Source organism: Rana temporaria, chromosome 1, assembly GCF_905171775.1.
Source record: "Rana temporaria chromosome 1, aRanTem1.1, whole genome shotgun sequence".
NCBI lineage: Eukaryota > Metazoa > Chordata > Amphibia > Anura > Ranidae > Rana > Rana temporaria.
Window position 1 is genome coordinate 621417272 of NC_053489.1, and position 20787 is coordinate 621438058.

The following is a 20787-nucleotide window of genomic DNA, read 5'->3' on the forward strand; positions in this document are numbered from 1 at the left end:
TGTTAAACATACCAAGAGACACCATAGGAAGCATCATTCGCAAATTCAAGCCAAAGGGCACTGTTGAAACGCTACCTGGTTGTGGCAGAAAGAAGATGCTGACTTCGACTGCTGAGCGCTACCTGAAGCGTAGAGTGGAGAAAAGTCCCCTTGTGACTGCTGAGGAACTGACAAAAGATTTGTCAGATGTGGGTACTGAAGTTTCTGCTCACACAATACCGCGCACACTGCGTAATGAAGGCCTCCATGCCAGAACTCCCAGGCGCACCCCCTTGCTGTCTCCAAAGAATAAGAAGAGTCGACTGCAGTATGCAAAAATCATGTGGACAAACCACAGAAGTTTTGGGATTGTGTTCTGTGGACTGATGAAACAAAATTAGAAGTGTTTGGGCCCGTGGATCAACGCTATGTTTGGAGGAGGAAGAACAAGGCCTATGATGAAAAGAACACCTTGCCTACTGTGAAGCATGGCGGGGGGTCAATCATGCTTTGGGGCTGTTTTGCTTCAGCAGGTACAGGGAAGCTTCAGCGTGTGCAAGGTACCATGAATTCTCTTCAGTACCAGGAGATAGTGGATAACAATGTGATGCAGTCCGTCACAAACCTGAGGCTTGGGAGACGTTGGACCTTTCAACAGGACAATGATCCCAAGCATACCTCCAAGTCCACTAGAGCATGGTTGCAGATTAAAGGCTGGAACATTTTGGAGTGGCCATCGCAGTCACCAGACTTAAATCCGATTGAGAACCTCTGGTGGGACTTAAAGAAAGCAGTTGCAGTGCACAAGCCTAAGAATGTGACTGAACTGGAGGCTTTTGCCCATGACGAATGGGCGAAGATACCCGTAGATCGCTGTAAGACACTTGTGTCAAGCTATGCTTCAAGTTTAAAAGCTGTTATAACTGTAAAAGGATGTTGTACTAAGTACTAAGATTGAATGTCAATTGGGGGTTGAATAAAACTGATAATGATGTGAGCACAGAAAAGACATTTGTGGCTATTTCATTATAAATGTTATGTTATATTTGTCTGACCTACACGTGCCTCTTTGATTTAATTGTAAGCAGGATGACAGGATGATCAAAATCAATGTCAAACTTGGCAAAACAATCAATTTCAGTGGGGGTTGAATAATTTTGAATACAACTGTATATATATATATATATATATATATATATATATATATCTTTAGCATGGCCAGTCATTTCTAATTCATTCCCCTTTTCCTCACATGAGTATTCTAACCAGATTTTATGGGTATCTATATCTCCCTATAGAACATGGATGCACTTGGCTCCTGAGGAGTGGGAAAGAAGTCCATGAAATGCGTCGAGCCTACCTTTGATGCATCCAACATACATCGATCAATTTTAGATGGTTTTACCCTCTCTGAGATTCCATTTTTTTTTTGTTATGGTTTACCCTGTCATATGGAGGACTATGATGTATGATTTTACCTGTATATGCCATGCTGTCACATATCCTCTGGGATCAATAAATGTAGGTCAACGTGTTTTACGGGAGGACCCGCTTCATCGGGACATCAGATCTCACATATAAATACAACTAGGCACTGAAATAATATTAGAAAAAGAAACACACAAATTACATTTGGTATGATGTGCATACTATATAATGCCAATAAACACATATTTGTCAATAATACAAATCTATCCCCAAAAAGAAAAAGAGAGAGAAAGAAAAAAAAAGGGGGGAGATGGGGAAGACCACCAAGCAGGAGATATCACAAACTAAGTGATAACAAAGGGAATATTGTGGCCAATATTGAAATGGATTATGGCTAATAGCTAAATCCAATAGAAAGGCAAGGGCTATGAGCTTTTAAATCAATGTAATAAAGACATGTCAATTTTTTTAATCTATTTTGTTGTGTGTATATTTTACTTTGCTCTATTTAGGGCTGAGACCCTCCAATGGTGTTATTAATAATTAGCACTATCCCCACGTACATATTGTTTTGTGTTCTAATTATGTTTATTGAAAAGATATACATGACAAAACAAAAGCATCCCAACAGATTAGTGAGCGTTAGCAAACGCAATCAAGGTCCACACATCAAATATACAGTGCAACACAGTATTAAACAGAAATATCGGAATAAGATTTTTTTTTTTAAAGAAGACTCTAGGAAATAGCACAAAGGGTAACCAAATATAAACAACATAAATAATCAGTGCCTACCCTAGGAACCCCAAGACCCCGAGGCCAAGGGTACCTGAGCATAAAATCCTAAACCAATCTTACTGTCAATGCTATAACCTAGAGGGGAAGACCTGTGCTTGAGAGCTCCTGAAAAAAAAGGTGAAAAGGAAAAAAAAAGAGAAATAAAGAAGAAAGAAAGGAAAAAAAGGAAGAGAAATACGAGAGCAACCGACCAGCATTCTAACATCAATCAGATAGAACCATTTCTACATCGCCAGCGACCTTAGATCGTTAGTTAAATATGCAAGCCATGGGTCCCAAACCTTATGAAACATCTTCATTTTCCCTGAACCAGTGCCGTCAGTCTCTCGTTCAACATCAACCATGACAATTTCCTTTTAATTTGATCAAGTGGCAAGGAGGCGGACCGCCAATTCCTGGCTATCGTGATCTTCGCTGATATAAAAATAAAAGTAAGCAACCGCCATTGGGCTCTAGAGGCCTCCACCACCCTGTCACCCAAAAGAGCCTGTTTTTCAGATTCAACCATATTCAACTGCGTCAATGAATAAATAAAATTATACACCCTAATCCAGAACCTCCTGACCTTTGGGCACGTCCACCAAATATGGTAGGTAGTTCCAATCTGGCCACAACCCCTAAAACATTCAGGGGTAGCCCCATGTACAAAGGTGGCGAGCCTAGCCGGCACCATGTACCATCTAAGCAACACTTTATAATTAGCTTCTAGTATAGACGTATTTATAAGTGATTTAGACGCAGTCTCTGACATCGTATACCACTTCTCCAGATCAAGGGTTTCCTGCAGATCCTCTTCCCATTGGAGCATATAGTTCAATTTAATTGATGAACTCATCAACATCGCAAATATCTCAGAAATATGACCTCTAAGGCTATCATAACGAGTGCAAAGGTGTTCCATGGGAGTAAAAACCGCTAAGTCGCTCTGACTAGCCAGAGTTTGTACAAAATGACGTTGTTGGGCATATCGGTAACATTCCACTAATGCAGTGCTTCTCAATTATTTTCTGTCATGCCCCCCCCCCCCCCTAGGAAGAAGAAAACATTTTGCGCCCCCGCGCGACTGTAAATAGTATCATTTGTCTATAAAATTGTTATAAGTACACCTCTGCATAACACTGTATCCACATGTCCCCCCACACAGTATTGCCCTTCTTCACATATCCCCCCCACACAGTATTGCCCTTCTTCACATATACCCCCACACACAGTATTGCACTTCTTCACATATCCCCCCCACACAGTATTGCCCCATCACATATCCCCCCCACACAGTATTGCCCCATCACATATCCCCCCACACAGTATTGCCCCCTTTACATGACCCCATCACATACCCCCCCCCACACAAAGTATTGCCCCCTTTACATGACCCCCATCACATATCCTGCACACAGTTTCCCCCATCACATAACCCCCCTTTTCCCCCCCACAGCACAGCCCCCACTCCTCGCCCTTAACATTTCCATATATTTTTCCTCCCTTCCTCCCTCTCCACTCCTACCTGTAACTTTTCAGCGCGGAGAGCAGGAGGCGGGACATTTGTCAAGTGAAGCCGCAGCAGCACTGGGCGGGGAGACTTTTGGGCGAACTGGTGATTGGCTGCTAGGACCGCCTCCTAGCAGCCAATCACCTGCCGTCCAACATGACAGGCTGCTACCTCTCTGGTCCCGTCCCCCAGTTCAAAAATGTCCCCCCTCCCGCCGTCCACTCCTCTAACTAGCGGAGGAGGCTGGGGACAGAAGCGGATACTAAATGGCGCGATCGCCGCGGTCTGGAACAAGCCCCCCCTTATGGAGCCTCGGGCCCCCCCTGGGGGGCGCGCCCCACTATTTGAGAAGCACTGCACTAATGGCATTTGGTACTTTTCCCCATAGATTGTTCGGACAGTATACCCCTCTATCGCAAAGGTCTGCTATGCGCAACAGACCCTTGTTCGTCCACCATTTGAAAGCAAGTTCATCAAGGCCCAGGGTGAAAGCACTATTCCTCACCAGGGGTGCCAATGGAGAATGAGGTGATTTGAAATTCTGAATTCTAGAGACCCTGTCCCAAATATCCAGAGAGAAGGATAAAGATGGGCAAAGAATAGTGGGTCTATTGTTACATATTGTTTTGGATACATAGAACACTACAGGCAGCTTCAGACAAATTAGAGGAAAAGACTAATAGAATTTACATTCAATGAACCACTCAAATTTTTAGAGCTTTAGACCTTTGTTAGGACCGTGTTCAAACTTAATTTACAGCTGATAAGGAGATCTGCCAGCACAGTACAAACACAATTCCTAGAAATGGAGAACTAAAGGTGACCATACCCCAGTAGAATTTTGTACAGAAATTTTCCGAAAATGTGATTTTGAAGGAGCAGGATGAAAATTCTAATGCCCTGTACACACAATCGGAATTTCCGATGGAATTTTCCGTCGGAATTCAGTTCAAGCTGTCTTGCATACACACTGTCAGACCAAATTCCGACCGTCCAAAACGCGATGACGTAAAACACTACGACGAGCTGAGAAAAATGAAGTTCAATGCTTCCGAGCATGCGTCGACTTGATTCTGAGCATGCGTGGTTTCACACAGACGATCGGAATTTTTTTCCATGTTCTATTTCTAAACTCCGACAGAAAAAAGTCCGATGGGGCCCACACACGGTCGGAATATCCTGTAAGTATACCCTGCTGATTTTTTAAGTTTGCCCGCTGGCAAAGAAATGATGAGTCTATAATTTTAATGGTAGGTTATTTAACAGTGAGAAGCAAAATAACAAAAATATCCTGAAAAAACGCATATCAAAAACGTTATATATTGATTTGCATTTTAATGAGCGAAATAAATATTTTAATCCTCGCATAACATGACTTAGTACTTGGTGGCAAAGCCCTTGTTGTCAATCACAGAGGTCAGACATTTCTTGCAGTTGGCCACCAGATTTGCACACATCTCAGGAGGGATTCTGTCCCACTCCTCTGCAGATCCTCTCCAAGTCATTAAGGATTCAAGGCTGTTTGGTAACTCAAACCTTCAGCTCCATCCACATATTTTCTATGGGATTAAGGTCAGGAGACTGACTAGGCCACTCCAGGACCCTAATGTGCTTCTTCTTGAGAAATTCCTTTGTTGCCTTGGGCGTATGTTTTGGATCATTGTCATGCTGGAATACCCATCCACGACTCATTTTCAATGCCCTGGCTGAGGAAAGGAGGTTCACACCCAAGATTTGACGGTACACGCCCCCCTCCATCGTCCCCTTGATGCAGTGACGTTGTTCTGTCCCCTTAGCAGAAGAACACCCTCAAAGCATACTGTTTCCACCTCCATGTTTGATGGTGGGGATGGTGTTCTTGGGGTCATAGGCAGCATTCCTTCTCCCCCAAACACAGTGAGTTGAGTTGATGGCAAAGAGCTTGATTTTGGTCTAATCTGACCACAACACTTTCATCCAGTTCTCTGAATCATTCAGATGTTCATTAGCAAACTTGAGATGGGCCTGTACATGTGCTTTATTGAGCAGGGGGACCTTGCGGGCGCTGCAGGTTTTTTGTCCTTCATGGCATAGTGTGTTACCAATTGTTTTCTTGGTGACTATGGTCCCAGCTGCCTTGAGATCATTGACAAGATACCCCGTGTAGTTTTGGGCTGATTCCTCACTGTTCTCATGATCATTGGAACTCCACGAGGTGAGATCTTGTATGGGACCCCAGACCGAGGGAGATTGACAGTTATTTTGTGTTTCTTCCATTTGCAAATAATTGCACCAACTGTTGTCACCTAGCTGTTTGGTAATGGTCTTGTTGCCCATTCCAGCCTTGTGTAGGTCTACAATCTTGTCCCTGATATCCTTGGATAGCTTCTCTGGTTGGGGACACTTCTTGCACTGGGCTCGGTGCAGTAGTGTATTTAGGTTTTGTGCTGCCCTAGGCCTGACTAAACTCGTGCACCCCCTAATTTAAATATGACCCACCCCTTCCTGTCAAGGCCATATCCCTTTCTTCTTAAGCCCGCCCTAAAATTTTCGAGTGGGGACACTAGTTCTTAGGGCCTGGGGAAGGGGGGGGGGGTGCAATGTATTACCTTAATTTGCATATAATTCCTATCACTTCCTGTTTGGCTATGGGGCAGGAAGTGAAGGGAAATCTCTGAAATGGGACAGGGATGGGTAAAAATAAACTGACAGGGGCTATAACTGTTATATTCTAAAATCCCTTCCGGAAGGATTTTATAAAGAATATATATATTCTTGTTAATATGAATGAATGTGAGACTGTTTGAGCTATTAATTTTCTTGTGTAATTCGCTGAAATCGAGATTTGAAACTCCAAAAACGTATAAGTTTGAATATGAAATATATATATATGTTCATTTGAAATGTTTAATGTTTTAAGTAAAGAATTGTATTTGATTGGAATGTGTTCTCCTATTGAGGTAATTCATATGGCTGTTTCTCAGTGATTGATTAGCTAGGCCACATTCTGTTTAGAATGTGATTTTAGCTGTGTCTGCAGACCTTTCACCTTTTCTTACCTAAACAAGCCATTTCCTCTTGAGATCTACAGAATATTTAGACTAGGTTCTCAGGAGTCACTTCTTATGTAAAGGTTGATATAGATGTAAACCAGATGTTGTATCAGGTTTTCATTATAAGTCACACCCTTTGGGGAGGGTATATTTCTGAGCGCGAAATTCAGACAAAGAAATGTCTTTGATATATAAACTGAAGGTCTGCCAGCTGGGGCAGAACTCGTTCTTCAGCCATCTTCAAGGTCTCCCTCAGCCAACATCAAGAGGAGACATTCAGACACATTTATTTTGCAAACATACAGAAGCAAGATTTGGAACACACATCTCATTCATTTGGAATTCTTATTTTTTTGAACTCTTATTTGAAGCTATTTGATACATTTAAACTGTTTTTGTACTTATGTTAAGTGTGTACATTAAACACACGTTTTTTTATTCACGAATCTGTCTCACGATCGATTTAATAACAGTAAGTGTGCTATTTAAATACAAGCCAAGTTATCAACTTTATTTCATTGGCTAAGCCAGCCAGGCTTTGAACGATTTTCAAATTTTATACCACTTTCTCAAAGTGCTATCGGAGAGAAGTAGAGTATTGAGTAATTTTTGAAACGTTTGACGAGAACCTAGAAGTCAACAATCAGCCAGTCGCTCATTTTGTCGCAGTTTTTTTACAACTGTCCCTTATATCGAAAGGGGGAACATGTTAGTACTGAGAGAAACTACGGAAAGAGTTTGACGAGAGCCTAGAAGTATTGATGTATCGTGAATGACCTGGAAGATTCGTAGAACACGGAAGACTTCTTATTCGGTGAGTAAAATCATGGAATGTTTTAAATGTTCAGCAAATGAATGTCAAGGTTTATCGAAACAGATTTGTTATTCTGTTTTATGGAAGTCGTTATATTTGCAATGTTTAGAATCTAATCTGGCTATTGATGCAGAGAGATTCTCGTTAGCTAAAATTAAAAGGAAATTAAGTAATGTAATGAAACTAGTTACAGATTTTAATTCAATGATTTCTGAGGTAACAGAAATACATTCAGAGGACACTTCGGGTAATGCAGGCAATATGCAAACACATGAGAATGTATCTACTGCAGCTAGTTGTTTAAATTGTGGAACTGTATGTAATTATGTTGAGCGGAGTGAAAAAACGCAGTCAGATATAGTATTAACAGAATTTGCTCAGTCCTCAGATAAAATGGAGGAGGTATCACATGCAGGGAACCAGAATAATGTTATTGCAGCAGACATTAGTAAAAACACAGTGAATGTTTTTGAAAGCATTTCAGGCAATAGTGACAAGGAATGTGTTACGTTTGTTCATTCTAAGAAGCAATGTGTTTATCCATCGTCATATGCACAGAGAAAGCAAGTTTTCAAATGTTCTTTATGTCGCAGGAAAGGTCATATGGCAAAATTTTGTTGGTCAGTGAGTGACAGGAAGTCACGTAATTTCAAAACGTCTCCAAGGCGTTATGAAGTTTACTCTGTAAGATGGAGTAATCATAGGAGGTATAATTTTCAAGTTAGACAAGAAGAACAATATTATTTAAAGTACAATAAGCCATTTGTTACTTCTAATGTTACGCTGGGAGGAAAAAATAGGCATGTTCCTTAGTGAGCGGCATGGAATTTATGATTTTTGGTTATGACTTTTTGGCTATGATTTTTGGTATTGCATAAGGATTATTGAATAAGGTTTTGATGTAAGTTCGACAGATTTCATGTTGGGAATCAGAAAGTTGAATATTTTATTTTTCTGGCAGAATTGCAGACAATTCTGAAAGAAGAGATTTTAAGTGGAATATATGTAACGTCTAGCTCATGAAAAGTGAAGTGAAATTTTAAGGAATATTAATTGGTTTAGAAAAAGAGACAGAATTTATTGTTTCTTTACTTGTATAGTGTAGTGGATGTGCATTGTGCAGTAAATGTAACAGATCATATTGAAGTCTTTTTAAGATATGAAGGGAATTGATTTTAATGATAAAAGAATACGTATTAATAAGGAAGAAATTTATATATGTGTATGTATGTAGTGTTATTTGTTTCAAACATTGAGTACAATATATATTATTCCTATCTCAGCTCTTCACAGTCCATCCTTAGTAATTTTGGAGTAAGTGACATACATCCTTGTGATTTAAATTTCGCGGGGTTTTGCTTCCAAAGCTCTCCTTTGTAAGAAAAGGTGGGGGCCAAAGGGAGACATGCAGACGTGCTGACAGCCTGATAGGAATCACACACACACACTTTTGAAAAATCACACACACAAGGAAGTTGATCCAGTTTGAAACACATACACATACGCACAATATATATATATTTATACTATTTTTATTAGTATTTTGAGGTTTCTATTTAAGAGACTTTAGCAAAGGAAGTAGGTTTTACATGGTGAAATGGTGATTCAACCTGAATTGGTATAATTGTTGCAAGGAAAACAAACACACAGATACCCTAATTTGCTGAAGAACAGAAAAAGGAATTTTTGTTCCTCTACAGGTTGATTCGACATCTTCTATGGTTCATGAGAACGTTGATGTTGCGTCATGACTTTCAATGGGTTTTTGTGTCTTGTTATATCTCAACACCTTCAGGGAATTCACTAAATTCATTCATGAGAGTTTAGGTCACTTTGGTAAAAGAAAAACTGTTTGATTTTCTTATAGTAAAGTTTTATTGGGACAAAATGGAATACACAGCAGACAGTGTAATTTAATCTTGTTTGTTTTGAGATGAAGTTTCAGAAGTACAGCATTTTCTGTAACACTGTGAATTTACTGACAGGAAGGAAAATGTCATTTGGTTTTTCAATGAATTTTTTTTTGTCTACGATGCACAGAGGGGCAATAGAGAAAACATAATGATTAATGGTGGAAGTTCAAAGACCTCTCAATTCAGTGGAATATGCACGTAGACAACAAAAATATGGATATACATTGATTAGTGAAAATGGTATATTATGAGATGATAATGTTATTTTATGAGATAAAAATTTATATTTTGAGATAAATGATACTGCTTTTCTTTTTTCTAGGAATGATTTTTACAAAAATTGATCAAAGAAGGAAAGATGACTACAAAAGAGATGAAAAATCTTAAAGAAAGAAAGTTGATCATCATCGTCATCGTCACAGGATTCATTTTTTCTCTATTGACATTTTTATCAGTGGTAAAATATATCACAAACTGTTCCAGCCATGCAGAGGTTAACAGGATTGACAATTTTCTCAAAGACATTACAGTATTAAGAAGCAAAAGAAATGTGGACAATGATATTAATGTAGATAACACATTGGATAGGTTTAGATATACCAATGTCAATACAGCTGATGATTTGATTGGGTATATAGCTGTGGGACAGGGATATGAGCATTGTATGGAATTATATTTCATTCATAGTAATGAGGTGGAAATCGAAGTTAAAATAGAGTCGAAAACAAGTTTTGTTAAAAATGCAAGGATTTTATAGGTCTAATAACATAACCAAGATTTTTGAATGTAATATACTGAAAAGAGCTTTTTGGACATTATTTGTAAAAGGTAATGATTCAACAATTTGGTCTGGAGATGTCAATAATGATGTGATAAGCTCTGGGAAAATATTTTATCCAGTAGACCAGTATTATTATCTTTTTCAATGTTTTGTAAAAATATTAGACCCAGAACATCTAAATATAATTGGAGATGAAAAAGGAGACATTGTAAGAAAATGGGATTTTAGAGTAATAAGAAAATCTACTCAGTTACGAGTCAAAATTAGCATTACTGTGGTAGATATTATTGTTCCAGAGATAAAAGTGTCACCACAGTCTTTAAAAGTCATTGAAGGTGAAGATGGATTGAATTTGATGTGTAGTACTCAAATTTATTTACCTCAAAGTTCATTGTTAACTTGGAAAAGGAATGGTGATTTTTTGGGTAGTTTTTTCCACAGTACAACTAATATAATTCACAAAGGAATTTTTGGTAATGTGAATTGGATCAATGATAAATTTATTTATCATCAATCAGGTGTATCTTTAAATGATACTGGTATATATGAGTGCTGCATATTAATAGAAGGCTATCCCTTGAAATGTGCTAATGCAAGTATAATTGTCATGTCCCCAGGGAAAACTCCATGTGTTGGTAAAAACAGTGTTTTTGCTAATCCCTTCCAGATTAACCATTTACAATCCAGAGCTCTATTGAGAGAAGGAACATTCGTCATTATATTATGGAACTTTAATATTTCAGAATGGAAAATTTCTACAAGGTTTCCACAATGTCAAAGACATTTGGTTAATATGGAATTGGGTATTGAAAGATGGTTTGGAATCAATAGTCATAACAGAAATAGACGTGGTATTGTCGAAGGAGTCCTAGGGGGCATAGGTATAATTGGCAGCATTGCAAATAGTATGGATATTAACACGTTAAAATCTGATCTTGAGTCAGCAGGTTTAGTGGGAAGTAAAGGTTTTAAGATCCAAAGAAACTTAAATCAGATATTAGAAGATATGGTTATTAAAACAGCCAATGTAATGGGTCCATCCATACTACATCTTCAGAATATTACTCTCAATTTAATGATTAGTGAAGAACATTCACATATTGCCAGATTATGTTTAGAAATTCAAACAGAATATTCCACTAATTTTAAAATAATTGCACAAGCTTTTCAGAGTGGAGTTACCCCTCTTGGTATATTGCAGAATTTACCCAGAGAATATGCATATGCAAGAAATCATACTGATTTATGGGTAAATAAATGGTTAGGATGTAGTCAGGATGTATGTTACAGTTCTTCTATGATTCCTATAGCAGGGAGAGAACAAATTTTGGTTCCAATTACTGTTTTGGGATTACCAATTAGTGATACTCAATTATTATTTTATAAATTGCAGTATACAGATTTTGCGCTTAACAAGGATAATTTGGAATTAGAACAATTAGATTTGTCATCATGTTTACAATTTCAGTCTAAAGTTCTTTGTTTACCTAATCAAGATAAAAGTATATTTCATTCTTGTTATCATAATCATACATTATGTTCTGCAAGAATAGAAACATTTGAAGCTTTTTCTGAATTAACTACTCGTGTAGATAAAAGGAAGGTTTGTTTTCAGATCATGAAAGATACAGAAAGGGTTCAGACTTTCTTTTCCTCTTGCACAAACACAGAAAACCTAAAACAGGGATTGTATTGTGTAAAAGGTGATTTAAGGGCCATAAATGTAAATGGTATAAGAACTAATTTATCTCATTTATCATTGAGAAATGTTAGTGTTAGTCCAACACTATATAATTTGTCTCAAATAGATGAGTTTCCATGGAGAGAATGGGTTAACGTAATTCAAAAGGATCAAGGTTTATTAATGGCTCTAGCTAAAGAACTCAGGAATGCAGAGATATCGTTTAAACATGAGCAAGGGAATTTGCAAGAGGTAGTTCACCAATGGTCCACTTTAACAGGTTCCAGTTGGTGGCATCAATTTAAAAACAGTATATCTATTTGGGGAAAAACTTCAATTACTTCCGCAGCAGGAAATATTTTATCACATCCTATAGTTATTATTTTTATTATTATTATGTTATGCATTATATATCAATTATTTTTAATGTTTAGAATGAAAAAACTGTATAAGCAAATCAGAAATGAAATCAAGAAAGGTGACGATATGTTGCAAAATAAGCTTAAAAGGAGATTAGGTTTTGGAGTTGCAAATTCGATGACAGGTGACAATGCATTTGGAGTTATTAGATCAAAGTCAGAGTGTTTGTGACATAAATGGGTGTATAAATGATTAGGAAATATGGTCATTATTCATATTTCAGAGGGGAATGTTATATTCTAAAATCCCTTCCGGAAGGATTTTATAAAGAATATATATATTCTTGTTAATATGAATGAATGTGAGACTGTTTGAGCTATTAATTTTCTTGTGTAATTCGCTGAAATCGAGATTTGAAACTCCAAAAACGTATAAGTTTGAATATGAAATATATATATATGTTCATTTGAAATGTTTAATGTTTTAAGTAAAGAATTGTATTTGATTGGAATGTGTTCTCCTATTGAGGTAATTCATATGGCTGTTTCTCAGTGATTGATTAGCTAGGCCACATTCTGTTTAGAATGTGATTTTAGCTGTGTCTGCAGACCTTTCACCTTTTCTTACCTAAACAAGCCATTTCCTCTTGAGATCTACAGAATATTTAGACTAGGTTCTCAGGAGTCACTTCTTATGTAAAGGTTGATATAGATGTAAACCAGATGTTGTATCAGGTTTTCATTATAAGTCACACCCTTTGGGGAGGGTATATTTCTGAGCGCGAAATTCAGACAAAGAAATGTCTTTGATATATAAACTGAAGGTCTGCCAGCTGGGGCAGAACTCGTTCTTCAGCCATCTTCAAGGTCTCCCTCAGCCAACATCAAGAGGAGACATTCAGACACATTTATTTTGCAAACATACAGAAGCAAGATTTGGAACACACATCTCATTCATTTGGAATTCTTATTTTTTTGAACTCTTATTTGAAGCTATTTGATACATTTAAACTGTTTTTGTACTTATGTTAAGTGTGTACATTAAACACACGTTTTTTTATTCACGAATCTGTCTCACGATCGATTTAATAACAGTAAGTGTGCTATTTAAATACAAGCCAAGTTATCAACTTTATTTCAATAACCCTCCCTTACTCTATCCAAAATGAAAGAAAACAAAGTGTTGCCTATAGTTCTACTTTAAGCACAGATTTATGATAATTTTATGGAGAGGACTAAGAAGATATAACTGTGCCAATATTGCAGCAGAAAACATATAGCACAGTGAGGAAGGTATGTGGTCCAGGATGACAGGACAGTCAAAATTAGAAGCAGCTTGTGTTACACTAACAGTGTAGCACAAGCCGGAAAGGACTCTTTCCATGCTGCCCCCCCTGCAAAGTGCTGCCCTAGGCCTGGGCCTTGGAAGCCTAGGCTAGGACACAGCATTGGCTCGGTGTCTTGCGTGTGGTTCCATGATAGAGCTTCTACTCTCCTATTCACCACCATTCCCTAGACTGGCCAGGTATTCACATGGTTGATTCCACCGGAATTCTACTTCTCTGTGTGTGTTTCTCCTAAGATGCACAGTCTAGCATTGCTTAACAGAGCACTACCTCACTTGACATCAGCAAGGGTACTGAGGATTCACTTCAGACCCTTGAAGTAGTCACAGGCCTTGTCCAAATCAATTTTATTGAGGTAGTACTAGTACATAGCAGTTCAGTTAGTTGATTTTCTCTTTAGTCAGTAATTCGAGATTTTCCTAGCTTGTGACGGAAAATATTAATTATATGAAGACAGGAGGCGAGTATCTTATGCATTATCTTTCTTTAATAATGCCCATAGCAGAAATACAGTAAACATTTATTGTAACTTAAAAAATTCAAAGAACTACCCTTCCCAGCAGTCCCTGGGCCAATGTAGCCCCTCCCAGACCGTAGCCTATATAAGGGACTGTCTGAGGTAACCTATTCCTCTTTCTTCATGCGAATTAGTGTAAACAGGAACCGAAAGTCCAATTAGACATCTCTGCGGCTGCCGGGAACCTTCCGACCGGAACACAACATCCGAATCTGGAGGAAACGAAAGGACAAGGCCAAAACGGACCAACTTCATCCGGACCAGCTTCATCCCAACGGGGACTACAGGAAACCCAAACCATTCGGAGCCGACCGTTCAGTTGTCCTCAGGAACATGGACCAACGGATTCAGTCAACGGCATCCCGACTCCGGATCTGGAACACAGTAGGAACCTCCATCTGCGGTGAACTAAACCCATGGATCGAAACGGACAGCAATCCCAACGGGTATAGTGAAAACGAACTCCCGGGCGTACCAGCCTCCGACTTGCAGGGTGCGTGGTTCATCAGTCTAGAACGAGAGAGAGACAACCTCGTGACAGGGTTGGGTTGGGAGGGAAGATACTCGCCTCCTGTCTTCATATAATTAATATTTTCCGTCACAAGCTAGGAAAATCTCGAATTATACATCAGACAGGAGGCTCATATCTTATGCAAGTTCAAAGCTATAACAATGCATACAGTTGTGTTCAAAATTATTCAACCCCCCAATGCTGTAAAGGGTTTTAGGGAATTTAGTGTACATTTGTAATTGTATGCAGAATGAAATCCTACAAGGACTTCTTAAAGAACCATATGCAACTAAAATGACATCAATTGGGTTTGTAATACAGTAGTCAATGTTTCTTTTGTGAATTCTTCATTTACACAATTATTCAACCCCTTAAAGACTACCACTCTGAAGAACAGAGGTTCATTGAAGTGTTTTCAATCAGGTATTGAAAACACCTGTGGATGTCAGGGAGCAGCAATAAAGCCTAATAAGCACCAATTAGGCAGCTTTAAAATGACTGTGATACTCAGCTCCTTCTAGACATTTACTGGTGTGGTTACAAACATGGTGAAGTCAAGAGAATGGTCCAGGAAGACAAGAGAAGAGGTGATTACTATTCACAGGAAGGGCAATGGCTATAAGAAGATCGCAAAGATGTTAAACATACCAAGAGACACCATAGGAAGCATCATTTGCAAATTCAAGCCAAAGGGCACTGTTGAAACGCTACCTGGTCGTGGCAGAAAGAAGATGCTGACTTCGACTGCTGTGCGCTACCTGAAGCGTAGAGTGGAGAAAAGTCCCCTTGTGACTGCTGAGGAACTGACAAAAGATTTGTCAGATGTGGGTACTGAAGTTTCTGCTCACACAATACGGCGCACACTGCGTAATGAAGGCCTCCATGCCAGAACTCCCAGGCGCACCCCCTTGCTGTCTCCAAAGAATAAGAAGAGTCGACTGCAGTATGACAAAAGTCATGTGGACATACCACAGAAGTTTTGGGATTGTGTTCTGTGGACTGATGAAACAAAATTAGAACTGTTTGGGCCCATGGATCAACGCTATGTTTGGAGGAGGAAGAACAAGGCCTATGATGAAAAGAACACCTTGACTACTGTGAAGCATGGTGGGGGGTCAATCATGCTTTGGGGCTGTTTTGCTTCTGCAGGTACAGGGAAGCTTCAGCGTGTGCAAGGTACCATGAATTCTCTTCAGTACCAGGAGATATTGGATGACAATGTGATGCAGTCCGTCACAAACCTGAGGCTTGGGAGACGTTGGACCTTTCAACAGGACAATGATCTCAAGCATACCTCCAACTCCACTAGAGCATGGTTGCAGATTAAAGGCTGGAACATTTTGGAGTGGCCATCGTAGTCACCAGACTTAAATCCGATTGAGAACCTCTGGTGGGACTTAAAGAAAGCAGTTGCAGTGCGCAAGCCTAAGAATGTGACTGAACTGGAGGCTTTTGCCCATGACGAATGGGCGAAGATACCTGTAGATCACTGCAAGACACTTGTGTCAAGCTATGCTTCAAGTTTAAAAGCTGTTATAACTGTAAAAGGATGTTGTACTGAATACTAAGATTGAATGTCACTTGGGGGTTGAATAAAACTGATAATGATGTGAGCACAGAAAAGACATTTGTGGTTATTTCATTATAAATTTTATGTTATATTTGTCTGACCTACACGTGCCTCTTTGATTTAATTGTAAGCAGGAAGACTGAATGATCGAAATCAATGTCAAACTGGCCAAAACAATCAATTTTAGTGGGGGTTGAATAATTTTGAATACAACTGTATGACCAATAACAATCAAAATAATCCACAACACTGACATAGAAAGAAAAGTACAGGTAAAAATCACAGGTGGAAAAAACAGCGGATTGTGCAACAGAGGACGCCATAGCGTTCCGGTGCCAAAGGGAAAAAATAATAATAGATAAAGTCTAAGTCAGTATGATTATCTTCCAAAACAATAAAACTGAAAAGTTGAAACATGAATCCGGCAAAATTACCTGACACCGAGATTCGGCCTCAGGGCCTAGACATGAAAACTTAAAAACGGGGGAATACTAGGGAGAAACCCCCAATATTCCACAAAATCAATATAACAATCAAAATTCAAATAAATTACCTGATACCGGGATTCGGTATCAGGGACACACAATATTTAACACACAATCAAGAATAAAGGTACATGAATCACTTATCTTGTATGCTCTGCCATGAGCAGAAAGAAAGAGGAATAGGTTACCTCAGACAGTCCCTTATATAGGCTACGGTCTGGGAGGGGCTACATTGGCCCAGGGACTGCTGGGAAGGGTAGTTCTTTGAATTTTTTAAGTTACAATAAATGTTTACTGTATTTCTGCTATGGGCATTATTAAAGAAAGATAATGCATAAGATATGAGCCTCCTGTCTGATGTATAATTCACAGTTTCTCTCTCTTGTGGAAGCATACTTTCTGTGCCCAGTAACATGGATGCCAATCCCTGGGGTAGCAAAGGAAAGGATTATGTTCTTTAACCCATATCTCTCTTGGCTCTTCTGCCAGGCTGGCCTGTCCTTACCTAAGCTCTTCCCTAAGCTTTTTTTAAGATACTGCCATTCCCTTTCCTGGAAGGATTTTAAAGAGGAACCCCCCCATGATGCTTCTGCATTCACATGTATGGGCTGCCTGCATGCAGCTCTGAGGTAGATGCAAACACAGCAAAAAGTGTTTCAGCACAGAGGACAGGTCTTAGCACCTGTTTGAATGAGCTCAAAGCCAGTATGCACCCAAGCACAAATGCCCAGAACATAAGGCATATGCCCCAGTGCGCATACTACACTAAATGTAAGTATAGCTAGGGGCACCACTTAGCCCTGTCCAGCCGCAGCAGCTGTCAGCCCCTGGTAGACTTTTACAGACTGTTAGCAGTGGGGGGTGGGGGGTGCACCTGTTTACCTGCAGCTAAACACCAGAGCCCCATGCACTGGGGCCAAACGCCCAATGTGCATAGGCCCTAAAGAATATAATTTATTTTTTAAAAAAGGGGTGCCAGGGGTCACAATCTAATTAAGGGCAACATTCTAGTTTTTTATTTTCGGGCCTTAACATTAGAAATGAAAAGGGAACACTGAAACTGCTGTGCAAATATATTTTGTCATACAACTGGTTGTTGCCAGTGATATTTAGTAGAGACAAACATAAATTCATTTGTGTGTCGTATATCTGATGACGTGATCTGTTTATTTAAAGTCAATAGTAAGTGGCAATTCATGCTGACATCATACAGACAATGCCAGGCACGAGCTGACTGGAGGCTGGGTCCTTACACATGTTCCATTTCGGGAGGCGATCTAAATGGAAGCATTCAGTCTGTCGACGTAAACTATAACAATGTTGCCTGGAGACCGGCTGTTTATTTACTTCTAAGCTGCTATAGTCACCTCTCCATACTACGACTACGTCATGTGTCTTGAGGCTCCAGGTCACATCACCGCAGCAGAAACCTAAAAAACTGCTGATGCATCACATGATGATAATTATACAGACAAACCAGCAGATAATAATTAAAGGGTGACGTGTGGGAAAAATCGAATTCTGTACATCTCCTAATATTTTGTCTCCTTCCCAGATAGCAAGGATAACTTGACACAAATTTGTGGCAGTGTTAAAATGTAACTTGCTGCACATTTTCACTGGCACGGTGTACACTTGCAGAGCACTTGAAGCACAACTTCTAGTTGACATTTTTCCAATTTGTAGTAAATTTGCGTTGCAAGTATCTAGCAAGATCAAAGTTGCAATGGTGAGTCTACAGCAAGAGCTCTGCATGTCACAGTGACCCCTGTGGTGGGATGACTATTGCACAACATAACTGAACATAACTGAACCAGAACTTGCAGAAGACTTGCAGAAAGTTGATCTGGAGTCATGCAATGTGGGCTTGCTGCAATTTTGAAACACACTTGTTAAGCCTAGCAAGTCTAGTAATAGCTTAGCAAGTCATTTTAAAACTTGTAGCTCAATTGTTTGCTATCTGAGTTAAAGCTGAACTCTGAGTAAAAGAGCTTTCATTGTACAAGTAGTGATTACATCATCACTGTGCCTGTGACGAAATCAGATCTGTAGCAGGGATCTAGCAGACTCCACCCACTACAGGCTGACTGCTGGAGGGGGGCGGGGCAGATACAAGATCAGACTCCCTGCACAAGGAGAGAGAGTAGCAGTGACCAGCATACCTCCCAACATTTCAAAAACACACAGCGGGACATTCTTGTTGAGCGGGGGGGGGGGGGAGTTGGTGATCAAAGTTGTTGAGTGAGGGGGGGAGCCATGAATCGAGGTTGTTGAGCGGGGGGGGGGGTATTGCCACGGATCGTGATCAAGGTTGTTGAGAGGGGGGAGTTGGTGATCAAAGTTGTAAGTTGTTCAGTGTTGAGCGGGGGGGGGTTGCCGCAGATCGTGATCAAGGTTGTTAAGCGGGGGGGTTCGGTGGGGAGAAGTTGTTGAGCGGGGGGGTGATTGCCGTGGATCGCAAAAGTTGTGGAGGGGGAGGGGTGCCGCGCGGATCGGTTCTCTCTCACCTGTACACACAGCCAGTCTGATCTCCTCTTCACTTCAGCTGCCGCAGTCCACACACCGGTTCCGGTAAGCATGTCTCCCCGTTTGACCTTTCTTCTCCTTCCTGTGCGGGATAATTAACCCCTTTGCGGGACTGCGGGAACATGCAGTCTGTGCGTGAAGTTCCCGCAGAATCCGGGCGGGTTGGGAGGTATGGACCAGTCCTTATTACAAGAAGCTCCTGCACTGAGGCAAAATTTCACACTGGAGTACTGCACAGATCTGGAAGTAATACACCCCAGATAGCAAGTAATTGAGCTGCAAGATTAAAAATGACTTTGCATAAGATACTAGCCATGATTAATCACTAGCTCAGTGCGAAACGCGTCGGCTATCCACCTGTTCCTTTGTTGCACCTTGTGAAGTGATGTACTTGCTGTGTTTTTTTGAATAAACGACAACCGTTTGGTCATTGGAGTTCGGCTATCCATCCTCTTTCTTCGTATCATATGCATGGTCAGTGCATTGCCAGCACCCACGGTATCCTGTGTCAGTCCATCTCTACATACCCACCTGGAGCGGTGATCCCTTCTCTTCTCTATTAAAAATGACTTGCTAAGCTATTGCTAGACTTGCCTGGCTTCACAAGTTTGTTGCACAATTGCAGCAAGTCCACATTGCATGACTCCAGACTCCAAACTTTCTGCAAGTCTGTTGCAAGTTCTGGTTCAGTTATGTTGTGCAATAGTCATCCCACCACAGGGGTCACTGTGACTGAATTTTAATGCTGTAGACTTGCCGAGCTCTTGCTGTAGACTTACCATTGCAACTTTGCTCTTGCTAAAGACTTGTCATGCAAATTTGCTACAAATTGGAAAAGTGTCAACTAGAAGTTGTACAACGTGCCAGTGAAAATGTGCGGCAAGTTAACAAACTTACAATTCAACACTACCACATTTTTTTTGCAAGTTATCCTTGCTATCTGGGACAAAGCACACCAAGAATCAAGGAAGAATAAACATGTGTTTTGTATTTAGACAATATTTGATCATCAGATAATTCAGCTTTTAAATGCTTTAAGGGCACAAATATACGTTTTAATCTTTTAGAAATTCTGATATCTTTAGGAAACCTGTTTCAGCTTCAAAACGCTGCCTCTGCTGCACCGAAACACCAGCAATGTCCTCAGCACTTCCCAGTTCTCCTCTGCTGGACCACACAACACATCCCTCCTCTCCTCATCTCCATATTATAAAAGGGGAAGCATTGGAGTAAGTTGGGCTAATAGCACTTCTTGAGATTGCAGTGCAGCAGAGGTGTTTTTAGCTTCCTAAAGAAAGTTAGGCGCTCCCTGTTTTTTTTTTTGGCAGAATCAACAAGTATTTTTTGTACTTGCAGAATTTTTAATGAGACAAAACATGGGAAAATGTGAAAATATTGCAGGAATATACATATTGCTAACATCTTTGCATATTTACATTTTATTGCTTTTATATAGTTGCAGTGCCCTGCCCTAGACAGGGTAAATTTCATTTTTGGCTCTTCTTTACCCCAGAAGAGGACGATCAGGGCCACTCTGTGCAAAACGAGCTGCACAGTG

The 20787-nt window shown here is 39.9% G+C and overlaps 1 long non-coding RNA gene across 1 annotated transcript; it reads left to right on the forward strand.

Moving 5' to 3' along the window:
* The first annotated feature begins 7182 nt into the window (after nucleotides 1-7182).
* Nucleotides 7183-11288, forward strand: LOC120924384. The gene is made up of 2 exons (XR_005746362.1): nucleotides 7183-7540; nucleotides 9776-11288. It is a non-coding gene; the product is annotated as an uncharacterized LOC120924384 (long non-coding RNA).
* Nucleotides 11289-20787: the final 9499 nt, after the last annotated feature.